This window comes from Psammomys obesus, unplaced genomic scaffold (assembly GCF_907164565.1).
Source record: "Psammomys obesus unplaced genomic scaffold, mPsaObe1.curated_primary_1811, whole genome shotgun sequence".
In the NCBI taxonomy this organism is placed as follows: domain Eukaryota; kingdom Metazoa; phylum Chordata; class Mammalia; order Rodentia; family Muridae; genus Psammomys; species Psammomys obesus.
In genome coordinates, this window is record NW_026591872.1 from 10,097,963 (window position 1) to 10,117,275 (window position 19,313).

Here is a 19,313-nt window from a genome sequence, read left to right on the forward strand (position 1 = left end):
GGGGAGACACACCTAGAGGTGATCCCCAGGCACTTCCTGACACCGAAAACCCTACTACCTCTTCGGAGGAGGCAGGAGGCGTCCAACAGAATCTGTCAAAGACCACACTGTCTGTACCCCAGCCACAGCTAGAACGACAGCCCCCACCAAATAAAACAAAAACCCGAGATCGGGGCTAAGAAAACCCAATTCTTTCAGGCACTCCCCCGAGAACCAGAATGCCACCATAACCCTGCCAAGGCAGAGCAGAGGAATAGAGAGACACACAGTAATTTCACAGCACCCAGACCCCAGTGCTGCCAGCTGCTCCTAGCAAAGAAACTTCAGCTCGGGATCTGGGACTGTGGTCATTCAACACGTCCTGAGACTCTCCTGGGTACAGCACAATAAGGTCTAGCACCAAGTCCTAACACCGGCGGCCCCCCGACCCCTGGCAGAGAAACCCGAGCCCAGGATCGAAACTGAAAAATCCCAAACCCTTCTGGCACTCCCCTGAGAGCACTGCCATAAGCTTGCTCTAGCGGAGGGGAAGGCCAGAGGGGAAGGACAGAGAAGCAGCCTGCCACAGGACACAACACCCTCTCTCCAGCTCACCCAGTGGCCCCTGGCAGAGAAACCCAAGTTCTGGATCTGAGGACACTCAACCCTACCTAGTACTCTCTCGGAATAAACAAACATAGGTTCTACCGCCAGGCTGCTCCTGGCAGAGTGATATGTGCCCAAGATCTGGGATTGAGAACACTCAACCTAACTCTTTCCCTGCTACCCCGAGACCAGTCAACATAACCCCTCCTGGCAGAGGGAAAGGACAGAGAGGCAGCACAAAGGAAAGGTGAACACCGAGTCCTGTGGCCACAGTGTCACAGAGCTGAATGTTAGCCTACCCATGCATTTTCAGCAGCAGGACCAAATCAGAGGGTAGAGAGCAAGGGGAACCCTGTGCATTCCAACTGGTCCTGCAAGGGACTGAGTGAGCCTTCTAGGGAGAGTTTGCCCCAGACCCAGGGCCTCTCCACAGAAGCAACCAGACGAGATCCCTGCCACCCACACCCCTAGTGTGGACATCAAAAGGATTCTTGGGATAGCGACCCCAAAGTTGAAGCCTCTGCCTTGTGAGTACACCAGTGTAATCCAGGCAAACAATCCCTGGATCTCAGACAGAACTGCATAATAGTGGCCTGAAGGCCACTGCAATAGTCAGAGAATCCGTGCATGCACACTGCGCCAGCTAAAAGCACGTGCAAATAGCGCCAGCATCACATTCCTTACTTAGGCAAAACTGAAACCACAGTGCACACTCCCAAACCAGTGAACCTCTCTCATCTTCCTGAAAAAAACAGTCCAGAAAACAGAGACAATCATAACATGAACTACAACCTCGAAAAACAAATAGTGAGGGTTATAAATAACCAGGTGGCTAAAGGCAGACATAAGAACACTCCCAACAAAAAATCAGGACATAATGACCTCACCAGCAACCCCACAAAACAATGGACACTTCAATTCACTAGATATACAAGAAAACGATCTCAAAACTATGTTTCTCCAGCTATTAGAGGCCCATAAAGAAGAAATGAACAAAGCCCTCAGAGAAATAGCCAAAGAAATCTAGTCAAACCAAGAGGAAACAAATAGAGCTCTCAGAGAAATGACCACGAAAATTGAGGCAAACAAAGAAATTAACAAAGCTCTCAAAGAAATGTCCACACAAATGAAGACAAGTAAAAAAGAAATCAACAAATCTCTCATAGAAATACAGGCAATTATAGCCAAGAAGTGGAGGCACAATTAGTGATACATTGAGAGGAAAAGGATAAAAAAATAGAAGCTGTCATTGAAAAGCAGGACACCACATTCAAACAGATGAAGGAAATGGTGCAAGACATGAAAACAGAATTAATATCAATAAAGAAAACACAAATAGAGAAAAACCTGGAGCTGGAGAACATAGAGAAAAGATCAGTAATTACAAAGGTAAGCAACACCAACAGAATACAAGAGATGGAAGAAAGAATCTCAGGAGCCGAAGATACACTTGCGGAAATTGACACGTCTCTCAAAGAAAATAACTATTCCATAAAATAGAAAGAGAAGGTACATTACCAAACTCATTCTATGAAGTGAGAGTCACCCTGATACCTAAACCACACAAAGATACAACAAAAAAGAGAAATTCAGACCTATCTCTCTTATGAACATTGACACAAAAATACTCAATAAAATACTTGCAAACCTAATCCAAGAACACATCAAAGTAGGCTTCATCCCAGGCATGCAAGGATGGTTCAACATACAGAAATCCATCAATGTAATCCACCACATAAACAAACTGAAGGAGAAAAACCACATGATCATCTCCTTAGATGCTGAAAAAGCATTTGACAAAGTCCAACACCCATTCATGTTTAAAGTCTTGGAGAGATCAGAGAAAAAAATGCACATACCTAAACATAGTAAAGGCAATATACAGCAACCCTATAGCCAACATTAAATTCAATGGAGAGAAACTTAAATCAATCCCATTGAAATCAGGGACAAGACAAGGCTGCCCACTCTCTCCATACCTCTTCAACATAGTACTTGAAGTCCTAGCCAGAGCAATAAGACAACTAAAGGAGATCAAGGGGATACAAATCTGAAAGGAAGAGGTCAAAGTGTCACTATTCGCAGATGATATGATAATATATATGAGTGACCCCAAAAATTCAACCAGAGAACACCTCTAGCTGATAAGCACCTTCAGCAAAGTGGCAGTATACAAAATCAACGCAAAAAAAAAAATCAGAATCCCTCCTGTATACCAAAGACAAAAGGGCTGAGAATGAAATTAGAGAAACAACACCCTTTACAATAGCCACTAATAACATAAAGTACCTTGGTGTGACACTGACCAAGCAACTGAAAGATCTGTTTGAGAAAACTTCAAGTCTCTGAAGAAAGAAATTGAAAAAGATATCAGAAGATGGAAAGATCTCCCATGCTCATGGATTGGTAGGATTAACATTGTGAAAATGGCCATCCTGCCAAAAGAAATCTACAGATTCAATGCAATTCCCATCAAAATATCAACTCAATGCTTTACAGACCTTGAAAAAAAGATTCTCAGCTTCATATGGAGAAACAAAAAAAAAAAACAAAAAAAAAAACAACCAAAAAAAAAAAAAAAAAAAAAACAGAATCTCCAAACAATCCTGTACAACAACAGATCATCTGGAGGTATCTCCATCCCCGATCTCAAGCTGTACTACATAGCAATAGTAATAAAAATTGCATGGTATTGGCATAAAAACAGAAAAGAGGATCAACAGAACCGAATAGAAGACCCAGAAATAAACCCACACACCTATGAATACTCAATATTTGACAAAGAAGCCAAAAGCATTCAATGGAAAAAAGACAGCATCTTCAACAAATGGTGCTGGTCCAACTGGATGTCTTCATGCAGAAAAATGGAAATAGATCCATATTTATCACCCTGCACAAAACTAAAGTCCAGGTGGATCAAAGACGTCAACATAAAACCAAATACTCTAAATCTGTTAGAAGAAAAAGTAGGGAACAGCCTGGAACTCATTGGCCCAGGAGACAACTTCCTGAACAGAACACCAACAGCACAGGCTCTAAGAACAAAAATCAATAAATAGGACCTCATGAAACTGAAAAGCTTTTGTAAAGCAAAGGACACCGTCATCAAAACAAAGCGACTGCCTACAGATTGGGAAAAAATCTTCACTAACCCTTTATCTGACAGAGGATTCATATCCAGTATATACAAAGAACTAAAGAAGCTGAAAAGCAGCAAGCCAAGTAATCCAATTAAAAAACAGGGAACAGAGCTAAACAGAGAATTCTCGACAAAGGAATATCAAATGGCAGAGAAACACTTAAAGAAATGCTTATCTTCATTAGCCATCAGGGAAATGCAAATCAAAACAACCCTGAGATTTCACCTCACACCCATCAGAACGGCCAAGATAAAAAACTCAAGTGACAACACATGCTGGAGGGGTTGTGGAGAAAGGGGAACCCTCCTCTACTGCTGGTGGGAATGTAAATTGGTACAACCACTTTGAAATCTATCTGGTGCTTTCTCAGAAAATTAGGACTAGTGCTTCCTCAAGACCCAGTTATACCACTGCTAGGTATATACCCAAAGTTTGCTCAAGTACACAAAAGGGATACTTGTTCAACCATGTTTATAGCAGCTTTATTTGTAATAGCCAGAACCTGGAAACAACCCAGATGTTCATCAAGGGAGGAATGGATACAGAAATTGTAGTATTTTTACACAATGGAATACTACTCAGCAATCAAAAAGAGGAAATCATGAAATTTTCAGGCCAATGGTGGCATTTAGAAAAGATCATTCTGAGTGAAATATTCCAGAAGGAAAATGATATACACGGTATATACTCACTTATATAGACCTATAAGATATGATAAACATAATGAAATCTATATATCTAAAAAAGGTTATCAAGAGAGTGGACATGGGGTAATATGATCAATCCTCATTTAGAAAGACAGATGGGATGTGCATTAAAGGTATGACAGCAGTCTACTGAAGGCATCTGAAAGACTCTACCTAGCAATGTTTTCAAAGCAGATACAAAGACTCATAACCAAACTTTCGGCAGAGTACAGGGAATCCTATGAAAGAAGGGGAGTTAGTATGATTGGGAAAGGATAGGAGTTCCACAAGGACCAAATATTTCTGGGCACAGGGTCTTTTCTGAGACTGACATTCAACCAAGGACCATGTATGGATATAACCTAGAACCTCTGCTCGGATGTAGCCTGTGGTAGCTCAGTAACCAATTTGTTTTCCATAATAAGGGGAACAAGGACTATTTCTAACAGGAACTTAATGGCTGGCGCTTTGACCTCCCCATCCCCTAAGGGAGGAGCAATCCTGTTAGGCCACGGAGGGGGACTTTGCAACCAGTCCTGAAGATACCTGATAAAACAGGATCAGATGAATGGGGACGAGGCCCCCCCCATCAGTGGACTTGGAAAGGGCAAGGTGGACATGAGGGAAGGAGGGTGAGTTTGGGAGGGAATGAGGGAGCGGGATACAGCTGGGATACAGAGTTAATAAAATGTAACTGATAAGAAAAAAGTAAAATTAAAAAAAAGAGTAAATGTGAGCATATCTAAATTCTAACCCAAATACATAGGTAATAGTAGAATTTCCACATGCATTTGATAAACAAGAGGCACATAATGTTCCAATTAGGAAATTTATATCAGGGAAACCAGACATGCATGTATGTCACTACAGATACATATGTATAATTAGTACAGCAACAGAAAAAAAAATACCAGGAAGAATAGCTATAAACACATAAATACTCTTGTCAAAAAGCAGCCAGATACATAAAACAACAGAATTAAGAGATTAAATGATGGGGACAAAGAAATAAAAGTATCAGTATTTACAGATGATATGATAATACACATGAGTGACTCCAAAAATTCTACCAGAGAACTCCTCTAGCTGATAAACACCTTCAGCACGGTGGCTGGATACAAGATTACCTCATCCCCCAAAAAAACTCAGAAGTCCTCATGAAAAAAAAAAAGACAAATAGACTGAGAATTAAGGAAACAATACAATTTAAATTAACCACAAATAACATAAAGCATTTTGGAGTGACTGTAACCAAACAACTGAAAAACCTGAGTGGAACAAAAAAAAAATTCAAGTCACTGAAGAAAGAATTTCAAAAAGGTATCAGATGATGGAAAGATCTCCGAAGCTTATTGGTCATCAGAATTTACACAGTGAAAATGGCCATCCTAATAAAAGCAATCTATAGATTCAATGCAATTCCCATCAAAATATCAACACAATTCTTTCCAAAATTGAAAGATCAATTGTCACTTTCATACGGAAAAACAAAAAACCCAGAATAGCTAAAAGCAATCCTGTATAATAAAAGATCTTCTGGATGTATCTCCATTCCTGATCTCAATCTGTATTATAGAGCAAAACTACATGGTACTGGCATAGAAAGAGACTCAGAGATCAATGGGATCTTATCAAAGGCCCATAAATAAAGCCACACACCAATGTACACTTGAATTTTGACAAACGAGTTGAAACCATGCATAGAAAAAATGTGGCATCTTCAACATATAATGCTGGTCTAACTGGATGTTCACATGTAGAAAAATGCAAATACACCCATCTCTATAACCATGCACAAAAGTAAAGTCCAAGTGAATCAAAGACCTCAATAAAAAACCAGACACACTAAACCTGTTAAATAAAACAGTAAGGAAGAATGTTGACCTCATTGGCACAAGAGAAAATTTCCTGAACAGAACACCAACAACACAGGCTCTAAGATCAACAACCAATAAATGGGGCCACATGAAACTGAAAAGCTTCTATAAAGCAAAGGACACTGTCCATTTTCATCAGAACAAAACGACAGACTACAGACTAGGAAAGAATCTTTACCAACCCAACTTCTGACAAAGAGCTAATATGCGAAATATATAAAGAACTCAGGAAGTTAAACAACAAGCCAACAAATCCAATTTAAAATATTGGGTAGAGACATAAGCAGAGAATTCTCAACAGAAGAATATAAAATGTCAGAGAAACACACAAATGCTCAATGTCCTTTGTCATCAGGGAAATGCAAATCAAAACAACACTGAGATTTCACCTTATACCCATCAGAATGGCTAAGATCAAAACTCAACTGAAAAAAACATGCTGGAGAGGATGTGGAGAAAGGGGAACCCTCCTCCACTGCTGGTGGTAATGTAAACTGGTACAACCACTCTGGAAATCAAACTGTCTCTTTCTAAGAAAATTAGGAATAGTGCAACCTCAAGATCCAGCTTTACCACTCGTAGGTATGTATTCAAAAGATGCTCAAACATACAACAAGGATATTTACTCAACTATGTTCGTAGCAACTTTATTCATAATAGTCACAATCAGGAAATAACCTAGATGTCCCTCAACCACGGAAGGAATAAAGAAATTATGGAACATTTACACAATGGAATACTCCTCAACAATTTTAAATGAGGAAACCATGTAATTTGTAGGCAAATGGATGGAACTAGAAAAGATCATCCTGAGCGAGCTATCCCAGTAGCAGAAAGACACATGGTATATACTCACTTATAAGTGGATATTAGTAATATAATATAGGATAAACATACTAAAATCTATAGTCCTAAAGATGATAAACAACAAGAAGGACCCTGCGGAAGATGCTTAATCTTCATTTAGAAGGACAAACAAGATAAACATCAGAAGTGGGAGAAAATAAAACAGGACAGGAGTCTATCACTGAGGGAGCCTCTGCAAGACTCTACCTATTACTGTATTGAAACAGATGCTGACATTTATAGCCAAACTGTGGTCAGAGTGCAGGGAATCTTGTGGAAGAAGGAGAACATAGGAAAACCTGGAGGGGACAGGAGCTCCAAAAGGAGACCAAAAGAACCAAAAAATCTGGAAACAGGTGGGGTGCCTGCAGAGACTGATATTCCAAACAAGGACCATGCATAGAGATGACCTAGAACCCCTGCTCAGACGTAGCCCATAGGCTTCTCAGTAACCAAATGGGTTCCCTAGTAAGGGTTTATGGGCTGTCTCTGACATAAACTCAGTGGCAGGCTCTTTGATCACCTTGCCCTGGGACCTTGCCAGGCCACAGAGGAAGATGATGCAGCCAGTCCTTATGAGACCTGATAGGCTAAGGTAAGAGAGAAGGGAAGGAGGCCCTCCCTTATCAGTGGACTAGTGGAGGGGCATAAGTGGAGAACAAGAAGGAAAGTGGGAATGGTAGGAGATGACAGAGGGGGCTATAGCTGGGATTCAAATTGAATGAATTGTAATAAATAGTAAATAAATAAAAATTTTAAAAGAGATTAAATAATTTCACAATAGTAGTTAGAAACACCAATATATAACATTTATTAATGGAAAGAAGATGACTAGTTTCAATGAACACATATGGACCATTAAATCCAGCAACAGGAAAATAGAATGATTAAATTCAAATATACATTCTCTAGCAAAAAAAAATGTTACACCATGGAAAAAACAATAAATTTAAAAGTCTCAATATCATATTATTTAATTCTCCAAAGTGGAAATTAATATTATAAATTTGGAAAATTCAACCTTATGTAGATTGGAAATGTTAGGCCTCAAAAAATCCTGGGAAAAATGGCTGAGGTGCCAATTAACATATCAAAGTGGTTGCTGGCCAGCTTTCTCAGCATGTGGCTCCTTCCAGCACTTCTTACCTCACTGCCTAAGCTAAACTTCTCCCTCCAGGGTCTAGGCTTCCAATACCCTCACCCCAGCTTCTGATTGCTAAATAACTTAGTAATTTTGCCAATGCTCCCTCTTGATCTCTGGATTCCCAGGTACTCTCTTTTCTCCTATATTTTCTCTTCCTCTTTCTCTTTGAACCCACCATCTCTCATCATGGTCATGTACAGTCTGGACTCTACCAAATGCCACTGGCTATTTCTCTCTCATATCTACAATAAATCTTCTCCTCAACCCATATCTAGGAACCCTCATGTCTTATTTTTTTTCCTTCAGTAAACACACTACAAACTTACTAGAAAGAGAAAAAATAAATCAGAAGCATAATTAGAAACACACTGAGATGAAGGAAAATGAAGTTATAGCAGAGCAAACATAATAAAATGAAGCCAATAGTTTTTAGGGAGAAAATTAAAATTATAATTGTACTTAAAAAGAGAGAAGACCTCAGAGTGATAATTTAACCTTATAGCTTGTAGAGTCAGGAATAGCAGGACACAGTTTCTATGAGAAAGAATGGAAAAAAATGAGAAGGCTTTAACAGTGGAGAGAGGTTGAGGATACAACAAAAAAGAGGGAGGAAAAAGGAATAAATAACATTAAGGATGTCTGAAAAAGACATCGGGAATCATGTTCTTTACGTTTACTTAAAAATCACATATAATATCAAGGAGATACAAACTAAAACAACCCTGAGATTTCACCTTACACCCATCAGAATGGCAAAGATAAAAAATTCAAGTGACAATAAAGGCCAGAGAGGTGTGGAGAAAGGGGAACATTTCTCCATTGCTGATAGGAATGTAAACATGAACAGTCACATTGAAAATCATACTGACGCTTTCTCAGACAATTAAGAGCAATGCTTCCTCAAGATCCAGCTATACCACTCCTAGGCATATATCCAAGTAAACAACAAAAAAATTTGTTCAGCCACATTTATAGCAGGTTTATTCGTAATAGCAAGATCCTGGAAACAACCTAGATGTCCCTCAGCTGAGGAATGGATATAAAATTGTGGTACATTTACACAATGGAATACCGCTCAGCAATTCAAAAGAAGGAAATCATGAAATTTGCAGTCAAATGGTGGGATCTAGAAAAGATCATCCTGAATAAGGTATCCTAGAAGCAGAAAGACACACATGGTATATTCTCACTTATAAGTGGATACTAGACCATAATACAGTATAAACATATGAAAATCTGTACACCTAAAGACGCTAAACAAGTAGGAGGACCTTGGATAAGATGATCAATCTTCACTCAGAAGGACAAACATGATGGACATTGGAAGAGGGAGAAAACAGGAAACAGGACAGGAGTCTACCACAGAAGACTTCTGAAAGATTCTGCCCAGCAGTGTATCAAAGCAGATGCTGAGACTCATAACCAAACTTTTGGCAGAGTGCAGTCAATCAAATGAAAGAAGGAGGTGATAGTAAGACCTGGAGAGGACACGAGCTCCACAAGAAGAGCAGCAGAACAAAATATCTGGGCACAGCAGTCATTTCTGAGACTGATAATCTGACTAAGGACCATTCATGGATATAAGCTAGAACCCCTGCTCAGATGCAGCCCATGGCAGCTCAAGTATACAAGTGGGTTCCCTAGTAATGGGAACAGGGACTGTCTCTGACATGAACTCAGTGGCAGGCACTTTGACAATGACCCTGAGTGGTTAGCAGCCTTGACAGGCCACAGAGGAGCACACTGCCGCCAGTCCTGTTGAGAACTGATAAACTAGGGTCAGATGGAAGGGGAGGAGGGCCTCCATATTAGTGGACTTGGAGATGGGCATGGAAGGAGATGAGGGAGGGAGGGTGGAATTGGGAGGGAATGAGGGTCTGGGCTAAAGCTGGGGTTCAAGGTGAATAAACAGTAATTATTAAAATAAATAAAAATTAAAACATTAAAAATACATATAACATTTGTATGTGTATGCATAGTTATATATTAAATGAATTTACTCTACTTGGGGTGATTAAGTGCCCCCTTCCAAGCCATAAACTATCTTACAAAATTCCAGGACCAAGGAGAAAGAATATTCTGAATTGTTCAGAATAGTCCCCAAACCCTCTAAAACAATATACACTATTGCTGTTGCTCCTTGGTGTCTCCCAGAATCCAAGTAAGTACTTAATGCCAAAGAAACTACGCAGTTCATACACAGTACATAGAGACATTGGGAAGTGGCTTAAAAGCATACTGCCTCAGGTGTGACTCACAGTATTTAAAGTTATTATGCCATCTCTTAAGGAGAGGAACAATTATTATTCTTACTGTATAAAACGTTTATGACCCAAAGCAGTGAAAAACTAGCACAGCACAAAAGACCATAGTGTAATGGTGGCACTTGTATCATGGGCAAAAACAACAGCTGTTTAACTGAACCCAATATGAGGGAATTCATGCTTGATCCTATATCTAGCCAACTATGCATGGTTGGTTAACCTATTTACGTAAAGGAGTACCTATGACTCCTACTTTCCAAAAGCAGGATAATCTCTGCTTCATAAGTATCTATCCTTATACTCATAGATAAGTAGAGCTTTCACCTATCATAAAAGAAACTACTTTTTGCAAAAGTTGGAATATTACTACACGTATCCAAACATGGACACTACAGAGAATAAGTGACTATCAATAGCCCAACCTTCCATGATATAGTTTTAAGGTAACTGCTTAACTTAAGGCTCAAGAAACATTACTGCCCAGTATATCCCCGGAAAAGGTCCCACAGACTGACCCAACCCAGGGAACTGCTGTGCCCCAGATAGCCTGCTGTTACCAGGAGAGCAGTACTCACACGTCACAGATTACCTCTTGGGTTCTGAGGCACAGAGCCCCAACCTCAGACTTACAAAAGACTGGGAACCCTGAGATCAACCCCCAGATACTGCTCCAAAGGGCAACCAGTTATGCCTAAGAAAACTGACCAAACCACAGGACACACAGGTTACAGTACCTGATCACTAAATTTACAGCAAGAAACCCAGAAGGAGGGCAGCTGTCTCTAGGACTTCTCCCAGTGAGAGGAGAGCCCTCTCAACTAATCAGGACCACAGTTACCACCCAGGTCTCTATGCCTGAGGTGAGCTGTAACAACTCCTGAAAAACACTGGCCATCCAGTGACTATACCCAAAAAGTTGAGAAGGCTTCCGTCAGAAAAACCATCTTCCTGCCAAAGGGATTCTCTCCACTACAAGAGTCCAGGAAAAACCAGAAACTAACTTCAAACAACTAAGATAGCCCAATGGGTAGAGGCCAGCGTAAAAGTTCAACCAACAAAAGCCAGAGCAATATGGCATCTCCAGAACCCAGTTATCCAGGGGTAAATAACCCTAGACACCCCAGCATAATTGAAATTCAAGGAGATGACCTAACATCTATGCTCATGAAGAAGATAACAGAGGAAACAAATAAAATATGAAAAGAAATAGAGAAAGCTGCAGCCAAACAGTTTGTGGCCTTTAGAGAGGAAATGCTTAAATCACTGAATGAAATAAAAGAAACAGTGGATTGTTCAAACAGTTGAAGGAATTGATGGAAAAACATGAAAATACAGTCAGACAGGTGAAGGAAACCAACAAAATAGCTCAAGACCTGATGATAGAATTGGAAAAATTAAAAAAAAAAAAAAAAAAACACAAATGGAAGAAATTGTAGAGAGAAAGAACTTAGGGATGAAAGCAGGGACTACAGAAGTTAGCATAACCAATAGGCTACAAGAAATGGAAGAAAGAATCTCAGGTGTGGAAGATACAATGGAAGAAATAGATGTATCTGTCAAAGAAAATGTTAAATCCAAAAAATTCCTGACACAGACCGTCCAAGAAATTCAAGACAACATAAAAAGACAAAACCTAAGAATAATAGGAATAGAGGAAAAAGAAGATTCCCTGCACCAAGGCCCAGAAAATATTTTCAACAAAATCATTGAAGAAAATTTCCCCAATTTAAAGGAGAGGCCAATAAGAATACAAGAGGCCTATAGAACACCCAATAAATTAGACCAGAAAAGAAAATCCTCCTGCCACATAATAATCAAAACCATAAGTATACAGAACAAAAAAAAAAAAAAAAATACTAAAAGCTGCAAGAGAAAAAGGCCAAGTAAGATATAATGGCAAACCCATTAGAATCACACCTGACTTTTCAACAGAGACTATGAAAGCCAGAAGGGCCTAGACAGATATCATGCAGACCCTAAGAGAACACAGATGTCAGCCCAGTCTACTATACCCAGCAAAACTCTCAGTCCTCATAGACAGAGAAAACAAGATATTCAATGACAAAAACAAATTTCAACAATACCTACAAACAAATCCAGCATTACAGAAGACACTAGAAGGGAAAATACAATCCAAGAAAACTAGCTACATTCAAGAAAACACAGGAAATAAATAACCCCACTACAGTAAAACAAAAGCAACCAAGCACACAACCATATGACCACAGCCAACATCAAATTCAAAGGATCTAACAACCACTGGTCATTAATCTCTCTCAATATTAATGGACTTAATTCTCCAATAAAAAGACACAGACTAACAGAATGGATGCGTAAACAAAACCCAGCAATCTGTTGTATACAAGAAAACATCTAAATCACAAAGATAGACATTACCTGAGGGTAAAGGAATGGAAGACGGCTTTCCAAGCAAATGGATGCAAGAAGGAAGCAGGAATAGCCATTCTAATATCTGATAAAATAGACTTTCAACCAAAATTAATAAAAAGAGATGGGGAAGGACACTTCATACTCATCAAGAAAAAATTCCACCAAGAAGACATTACAATCCTGAACATCTATGCCCCAAATACAAGGGCGCCCACATTTGTGAAAGAAACATTGATAAAACTTAAACCACATATAGATCCCACACACTAATATTGGGAGACTTCAACACCCCACTCTCAACAAAGGACAGGTCAACTAAACAGAAATTAAACAAAGAAACAATATCTCTGACAGAGGTCATGAATCAAATAGACCTAACAGACATTTACAGAACATTACACCCAAACAAAAAAGAATTTACCTTCTTCTCAGCACCTCATGGAACCTTCTCCAAAATAGACCACATAGTTGATCACAAAGCAAGCCTTAACAGATACAAGAAGATTGAAATAATATCTTGTATCCTGTCTGATCACCATGCAATAAAGCTGGACCTCAATAACAACAGAAATAGCAAAAAGTCTACACATACATGGAAACTGAACAACTTGCTACTGAATGACAGCTGGGTCAGGGAAGAAATAAAGAAAGAAATTAAAGGCTTCCTAGAACTCAATGAAAATGAAGACACAACATACCCAAATTTGTGGGACACAATGAAAGCAGTGCTAAGAGGAAAGTTCATAGCACTAAGTGCCTTCAAGAAGAAATTTGAGACAGCTCATTAAAGCAACTTAATGGCTCACTTAACCTAGAAAAAGAAGAAGCAGACACACCAAAAAGGAGTAGACGGATGGAAATAATCAAACTCATGGCTGAAATCAATCAACTAGAAACAAATAAAACAATTCAAAGAATCAATAAAACCAAGAGCTGGTTCTTTGAGAAAATCAACAAGATCGACAAACTCTTAGCCAAGCTAACTAAAAGGCAGAGAGACACCATCCAAATCAACAAAATCAGAAATGAAAAGGGGGACATAACTACAGACACTGAGGAAATCCAAACAATCATTAGGACTTACTTCAAAAGTCTATACGCAACAAAATTTGAAAATCTAAATGAAATGGACAATTTTCTTGATATTTCCACTTACCAAAGCTAAATAAGGACCAGGTAAATCAATTAAATAGTCCTATATCCCCCAAGGAAATAGAAGCAGTCATCGAAATTCTCCCATCCAAAAAAAGCCCAAGACCTGATGATTTCAGTGCAGAATTCTACCAGACATTCGAAAAAGAGCTAACTCCAGTTCTCTTCAAATTATTCCACAAAATAGAAACAGAAGGAACATTACCAAACTCATTTTATGAAGCCACAGTCACCTTGGTACCTAAACCTCACAAAGACCCAACAACAACAACAAAAAAAAGAGAACTTCAGGCCAATCTCACATATGAACATTGATCCAAAAATACTCAACAAAACACTCGCAAACCGAATATGAGAACACATCAAAGATATCATCCACCATGACAAAGTAGGCTTCATCCCAGTTATGCAGGGGTGGTTCAATATATGGAAATCCATCAATCTGATCCACCATATTAACAAACTGAAAGAAAAAAAAAAACACATGATAATCTTCCTAGATGCTGAAAAAGCATTTGACAAAATCCAACATCCATTCATGTTTAAAGTATTGGAGAGATCAGGGATACAAGGCACATATCTAAACATAGTAAAGGCGATATACAGCAAGCCTATAGCCAACATCAAACTGAACGGAGAGAAACTTAAAGCAATCCCACTGAAATCAGGGACAAGACATGGCTGCCCACTCTCTCCATATCTCTTCAACATAGTGCTGGAAGTCCTTGCTAGAGCAATAATAGAGTTGAAGGAGATCAAGGGGAAACAAATTGGAAAGGAAGAAGTAAAATTTTCACTATTTGTAGATGATATGGAAGTATACGTGAGTGACCCCAAAAACTCCAACAGGGAACTCCTACAGCTGATAAACACCTTCAGCAAAGTGGCCGGATACAAAATTAACTCAAAAAAATCAGTAGCACTCCTGTATACAAAAGACAATAGGGCTGAGAAAGAAATTAGGGAAACAACACAATTCACAATCGCCACAAATGACATAAGGTACTTCGGAGTAACCCTAACCAAGGAAGTCAAAGACTTGTATGAAAAAAATTTCAAGTCTCTGAAGAAAGAATTAGAAGAAGATATGAGAAGATGGAAAGATCTCCCATGCTCATGGCTTGGCAGGATTAACATAGTAAAAATGGCCATCTTACCAAAAGCAATCTACAGATTCAATGCAATTCACATCAAATTACCAACACAATTCTTTACAGACCTGGAAAGAAAAATTCTCAACTTCATATGGAATAACAAGAAACCCAGGATTGCTAAAACAATCCTCCACAATAAAAGATCTTCTGGAGGTATCTCCATCCCTGATCTTAAGTTGTACTATATAGCAACCATTTTAAAAACTGCATGGTACTGACATAGAAACAGAATGGTGGATCAATGGAACTGAACAGACGACCCAGAAATAAACCCACACACCTATAGACACATGATCTTTGACAAAGATGCTAAAATCATACAATGGAAAAAAGATAGCATCTTCAAGAAATGGTGCTGGTCCAACTGGATGTCTACATGTAGAAAAATGAAAATAGATCCATACTTATCACCCTACACAAAACTGAAGTCCAAGTGGATCAAAGACCTCAACATAAAACCAGACACATTAAATCGGCTAGAAAAAAAGGGGGGAATACCCTAGAACTCATTGGTACAGGAGAAAACTTCCTGAACAGAACACCAACAGCACAGGCTCCAAGAGCAATAATCAATAAATGGGACCTAATGAAATTGAAAAGCTTCTGTAAAGCAAAGGACACCGTCATCAAAACAAAGCAAATGCCTATAGATTGGGAAAGAATCTTCACCAACCCTTTATCCAATAGAGGATTCATATCCCGTATATATAAAGAACTAAACAAGCTGAAAAGCAGCAAACCAAGTAATCCAATTAAAAAATGGGGAACAGAGATAAACAGAGAATTCTCAATAGAGCAATATCAAATGGCAGAGAAGCACTTAAAGAAATTCTCAACCTCATTAGCCATTAGGGAAATGCAAATCAAAACAACCCTGAGATTTCACCTTACACCCATCAGAATGGCCAAGATGAAAAACTCAAGTGACAACGCATGATGGAGAGGTTGTGGAGAAAGGGGAACCCTTCTCCACTGCTGGTGGGAATGTAACCTTGTACAACCACTCTGGAAAGCAATCTGGCACTTTCTCAGACAACTAGGAACAGCGCTTCCTCAAGATCCACCCATACCACTCCTAGGCATATACCCAAAAGAGGCTCAAGTACACAAAAAGGACATTTGCTCAACCATGTTTGTAGCAGCTTTATTTGTAATAGCCAGAAGCTGGGAACAACCCAGATGCCCCTCAACTGATGAATGGATGCAGAAATTGTGGTACATCTATACAATGAAATATCTCTCAGCAATGAAAAATAAGGAAATCATGAAATTTGCAGGTAAATGGTGGGACCTGGAAAGGATCATCCTGAATGAGTTGTCCCAGAAGCAAAAAAACTCACATGGTATATACTCACTCATATAGACATACAACATTGGACAAAACCACTAAATCTATGCATCTAAATAATCCAAGCAAGAGAGATGACCCTAACTAAAATGTTCAATCCCCACCTGAAAGGCAAAGAGGATGGACATCAGAAGAAGAAGAAAACAGGAAACAACTTAGAAACCTGCTACAGAGGGCCTCTGAAAGCCAGAAGAAAACAGGAAACAACCTAGGAACCTGCCACAGAGGGCCTCTGAAAGCCTCTGTCCTGCAGACTATCAAAGCAGTTGCTGAGCCTGTTGGCCAACTGTCAGGCAGTGTGAATGGAACTTTATGTAAGAAGTGGGAAATAGCAAGAGCTGGAGAGGACAGGAACTCCACAAGGAGAGCCACCGAAAAAGAAAATTTGAACACAGGGAACTACCCAGAGACTCATACTCCAACCAAGGACTATTCGTGGAGATGACCTGGAACCTCTGCACAGATGTAGCCCATGGCAGGTCAGTGTCCAAGTGGGTTACTTAGTAATGGGAAGAGGAACTGCCCCCGACATAATCTGATTGGCCTGCTCTTTGATCACCTCCCCCTGATTGGGGAGCAGCCCTACCAGGCCACAGAAGAGGACAATACAGCCACTTTTGATGAGAACTGATAGACTAAGGTCAGAAAGGAGAGGAGAACCTCCCTTATCAGTGGCTTTGGGGAGTGGAATGCATGCAGAAAGGGGAGGGAGGGTAGGATCGGGAGGGGATAAGGGAGAGGCTTATGGGGGGATAAAAAATGAAGAAAGTGTAATTAATATAAAAAAAAGAAACATTACTGAAGAGGAAGAAGAAAGATTGTAAGAGTCAGAGGTCCAAGATATATGCTGTCAGATAACATCATATAGAAACTACAGAGAAAATGCAGCCAAGAACTCTCAACTACATAGGTGCTTGGACAAGAGCAATATAATTACCAAACTATTTGGATGCCAAACTGGATAATGGAAATTTCACATGGTCCCATATCTTGATAATGATATACTCATGGCAATGACTACTGAGAGAGGGAGAATCCGTTTTCTCCATGGATGAGCTCTCCAATATGTTGTGGTCACCCTAAAAAATGCATAAATGTATTATGCTAAATGGATATATTAGGTTATACATGTATATATACGAATACAATATCACAAATTGTTTGGAGAAGCATAGGTGGAATTGTAATTGTAGACAGAAGGTGTAGACTGATGGAGATGCTGTACACGTGTATTAAGTTCTCAGAATATTAAAATATTTTAAAAGTAATACTTGTTGGTGAGAATAGTAGACAAAAGCAAACAAATTTATTGATTCAATCAACCAAAATTTATCACTGACTACATGGTATAAGTGATATTAGGTGCTGAGAAGTAGAGTTACTATGACTCTAAAATTTATCTACAGAGACATTGTTTCCCCTAATTTGATTATCTGATCTATGAATGCCGTGTACTAAGTACAAAGTATATAGTAAGTGGTTAAGTATTTGGAGAAGAACAAACAAACTAATGGAAAGAATAAGGAGGAAATAACATTCCTAGAGTGCAACAAGATAGGCCCCAGAAAGAAGAGATCAGGTACTTTAATGACAAAGTACCAAAGAAAGGGAGGAAAACAAACAGCAGTATTGAAAAGCAGATAAGAACTAATGCTAAAGACAATTTATTTTACTCTTGAGAGAATGATAAGGAGAAAATTAGAAGAGCAGATTGAAATGAGGCTTAGAGAGATGGTATGCAACATCAAGGCAGCCTTATTAAGTTATGAAAAGCAGTTTGATTTATTTTTTGTTTTGTTTTCTTATTTATTTTTTATTTTTTTAATATTTTTATTTTTATATAACTTTATACATTCACTTGTATCCCATCTGTAAACCGCTCCCTCTTTCCCTCCCAATCCTCCCCTCCCTCCCTCATGCCCTCCCTGCACCCTTCAAGTCCACTGAGAGGGGGTGTCCTCCTCTCCTTCCATCTGGCCCTAGCTTATCAGGTATCTTCAGATGGTTGCAATGTCCTTATCTGTGGCTTTGCAAGGCTGCTCCTCCCTCAGGAAGGAGGGGAAGCTCATGAGTTCATGTCACAAAAGCAGTTTGGATTCTATTGTAAACACAAAACCTAGATGAATATAAAAGAATAGTCATGAAGAGAATATATGAGTGACTACTTGAATCATAAAAATACACAAACAATGTGGTCTTTGTTTTGTTAATTTTTGAAAGAATAAAACAAAGTAAAAAGAGGAGGACATGACTATTCCTAACGTATGGAAAATATTTTTATAGTAGATATAAGGGAAAGCAGGTAGAAGAATGAGGCTGAATATGGCCAACAGACTAAAATGGACCATGAGCTGAGAGACATGGACAGAGAGCAAAAGAGGAGCTGCCCACATAGACAGGTGACCCAGGCCAAGGGAACAGCATAGCCAAAATGGTTGAGTTATATAGGGATCAGGCTGAGGATAGCAAGTTGAAGCCCAGCCCCTCAAAGGGAGAGCTTCAGGTAGAGGGAATGATGAAAAGTGCTGAAGGGAGCCATAAGCACTGCGTGAGACTTATCCTGGGTTTGAGACCTAAAGCTTTTTTAATATATTTTTTTATTTATTATAATTTATTCTCTTTATATCCCACCTGTAGATCCCACCCTCATGCCTGTCCTAATGCTTTTGTGGTTGACTTTTCTTTGGATGGGGTGAGGATTGATGTACACATTCAGACATGTTAAT